Source organism: Microcaecilia unicolor, chromosome 7 (assembly GCF_901765095.1).
Source record: "Microcaecilia unicolor chromosome 7, aMicUni1.1, whole genome shotgun sequence".
Taxonomy (NCBI): Eukaryota; Metazoa; Chordata; class Amphibia; order Gymnophiona; family Siphonopidae; genus Microcaecilia; species Microcaecilia unicolor.
Genome location: NC_044037.1, coordinates 224,614,047 through 224,617,490, shown reverse-complemented (window position 1 = coordinate 224,617,490; position 3,444 = coordinate 224,614,047).

Genomic DNA, 3,444 nt, shown 5'->3' with positions numbered 1-3,444 from the left:
GCCGTCTTCCAAGCCTTCATGAATGACATCTTCAGGGATCTCCTGTATAAGTTTGTGATGGTCTACTTGGACGATATTTTGATTTTTTCAAGGGCTGAGGAAGAGCACCAGGAGCACCTGAAGACCGTATTGCAGCGGTTGAGGGAGAACCACCTCTATGTGAAATTGGAAAAATGTGAATTCCATCGCTCCGAACTGCTCTTCCTGGGGTACATCATTTCTAACCACGGGCTGCGTATGGACCCCAGTAAGCTGACAGCCATCCTGCACTGGCAGCAACCTACAGGGCGTAAGGCTCTACAGCGCTTCTTAGGTTTTGCCAACTACTATAGGCAGTTTATTTGGAATTACTCGTCCCTGACTGCCCCTCTTACTGCCTTGACTAAGAAGAACGCTGACGCTCGCAACTGGTCGCCTGAGGCGTGTCAGGCCTTTGAGAATCTGAAACAGGCATTTGTTGGAGCTCCAGTGTTGCGCCATCCCAACCCGACAAATAAATTTTTCGTGGAAGTGGATGCATCATCGGTTGGCGTAGGAGCAGTGCTGTCCCAGGCCCACCCCAGTGGGAAACTTCTCCCATGTGCATTCTTCTCTAAAAAGTATACCCCTGCCGAGAAGAATTATGCCATCGGGGATCAGGAGCTATTAGCCATTAAATTGGCCCTGGAAGAATGGCGTCATCTGCTGGAAGGGGCGCAGGAGCCCTTCACGGTGTTCACGGACCATAAAAACCTGACTTATTTACGAGAAGCGAGAAGGCTGAATCCTCGCCAGGCCCGGTGGGCACTATTCTTCTCCCGCTTTGATTTCATTCTGACCTATCGTCCAGCGGAGAAGAACATCAAGGCAGATGCCCTCTCCAGGTCCATGGAGGCTGACCTGGAGGAAGAACCCCTGCAGTATGTAATTAAACCTGATGTCATTGTGCCCGCGATGACGCTAGCAGTACCTGCAGGTATGACCTTTGTGCCACCCCGGCTGAGAGAAAAGACACTCCAATGGGGGCATGCCTCTCGAATGGCAGGACATCCCGGGATCCTGGGAACCAAGCGGTTCATCTCCCAGCAGTATTGGTGGCCTTCACTTGATCGGGATGTGCAGGAGTTTGTGGCTGCGTGTCCTGAGTGCGCCCAGCATAAGGCTGACCGTCGGAGACCCCAGGGGTTGCTGATGCCTTTACCGGTACCTGCGAGACCGTGGACCCACATTGCCATGGACTTTGTTACGGATCTGCCTAACTCTGAAGGGCACACAGTTGTCTTGGTAGTGGTGGACCGGTTTTCTAAAATGGCCCACTTCATACCCATGCCTACCCTTCCTTCGGCGGTGAAGCTGGCACAGTATTTCATCAGCTCTATTTTTCGTCTCCATGGTCTGCCAGAATCTATTACCTCTGATCGAGGAGTACAGTTTGTCTCAAAGTTCTGGAGAGCCCTGAATCGGGCCCTTGAAGTAAAGCTGAACTTTTCGTCGGGATATCACCCACAATCCAATGGCCAAACAGAACGAGTGAACCAATGCTTGAAGTAGTTCCTACGGATGTATGTCAATGAGCACCACAACAACTGGAGTCAGCTGCTGCCTTGGGCAGAATTCGCTCATAACAACCGAGTGAGCTCGGCCACGGGCGCGTCGCCCTTTTACATCGTATATGGACGACACCCGCGGATACCAGCCCCCTTGAAAACCAACTTGGATGTCCCGGCAGCGGTTGATGCGGTGACCTCGCTCCAAGCAATTTGGTCATCAGTTCAGAAAGCGCTGCGAGTGACCTCCACTCGTATGAAACGCCAAGCGGATCGGTCTCGCAGAGTGGAACAGCACTTCCAGCCTGGCGACTTGGTGTGGTTGTCCACGCGTAATCTTCGTCTGAAGATTCCCTCCTCCCGCTTTGCACCTCGATTTGTGGGCCCGTATCCCATTGTGAGGCAAGTGAATCGGGTCTGTTATCAGCTAAAGTTACCACCTACATTACGGGTACATAACACCTTTCATGTGTCCTTGCTGAAGCCTGTGATTCTGAGAAAAGGGGCTTTGCCCGCGTTGCCTGCTAGTCCAGCCATCTCAGCCTCCCAGGGGGAATACGAAGTCCGGGATGTCTTGGATGCAAGGCGCTTCCGGGGACATCTCCAGTATCTCATTGCGTGGATGGGATATGGACCGGCAGACAATTCCTGGGAGGACGCTACTCATGTCCACGCGCCAATCCTAGTCAGACGGTTCCATCGCCTTTTCCCTCACAAACCTAAACCTCGTGGACGGGGTAGGGGGGGCCCTTGAAGGGGGGGTGATGTTATGATTCTGCCGGTTTGGCTGAGGGGGAGGGGGGACGTCTCTTCTGATTGGCTGCCAGGGGTTGTGCTGACGTCAGGGGATAGTACTTTAGCCTGCAGCTGAAGAGTTTCTCTGCTTTTGCGTTACTTATCTGGTGGTAACAGGAAAGCCTGATAGGTTTCTCTCAGAACGTGCTCTAGGTTCTGACAGGGATCTGTGTTGATTTAGAGTATTCTTTTCCTTCCCTCTGGGTTAGCTGCTGCTGTGTGTGTGTGTGTGTGTGTGTGTGTGTGCTCGCGTAGCTCTGTAATCAGGGTCAGCTGCTCGTTTGTTAGTGGGGGCTGGGCATTGCTCAGCCTCCGGGGGCTCTGGGCTGAGTGAGAGCATTCTCCTTTGTTTGTTTGTTTTAAGGATTTCTCTTCCCAGTGTCCTGGCCTGCTGGCTCAGTGAGTTTAACCCTTTGTGTACTGTGTGTATTGTATTCCTGCCTCTGCCAGTGTGTTTGTTTGGATGGGCCCCACTCCCTCTCGGGAGGGGAAGCATTCTCTCTGATTGTTTGTTGATTTATGGCACTCTCTCTCTGCTGGCTCTACAAGCTTAACCCTTTATGTTCTGTGTGCCTCTGTCTACAGTGGGTTTGAGGCAAAGGCTTTCTGCCTTCCTTTGTGTTTGGTTCCTCTGGCTTCTGCCTGGGGCTCCTACCCTGGTGGGGAGGGGGTTGCTGTGTTAGTTCCCCTGTCCTGCGCTAGTCCCCTGCGTGGGCGTGGCCCGCTCTGGTCCTTTGTTTCCCCCTCTGCCCTATTGCTGGTGTTCAGCGTGTGTCTGGCATCTTGGGGCCCTCTGGGTTCTTTCACCCCTCCCTGTGTGTGATTGGGTTCCAGTTCAGCCGTGAGGCTCGCACGAGTGGCTCTGTCTGCGTGGGTTCCGGTTCGGCCGCGAGGCCCGCCTGTATGCCTATTTCCCTTCTTCCTGAGGGACTGGGGGGAGGGGTAGCTTAGGGGGTATTGTGTAGCTGGGGTGTGCGGTGGTGGGTCGGTCTCCCCTTGGCCTGGGTCGGCGCCCTGCTGGCCTCGGCCAGGGCCCAAGGGCTCACGACCAACCCAACGGATTACAGTGGTATTTGGTGTGCATAGGTCATTACCACCCTGTTACCATTTGTGTGTCTTTACT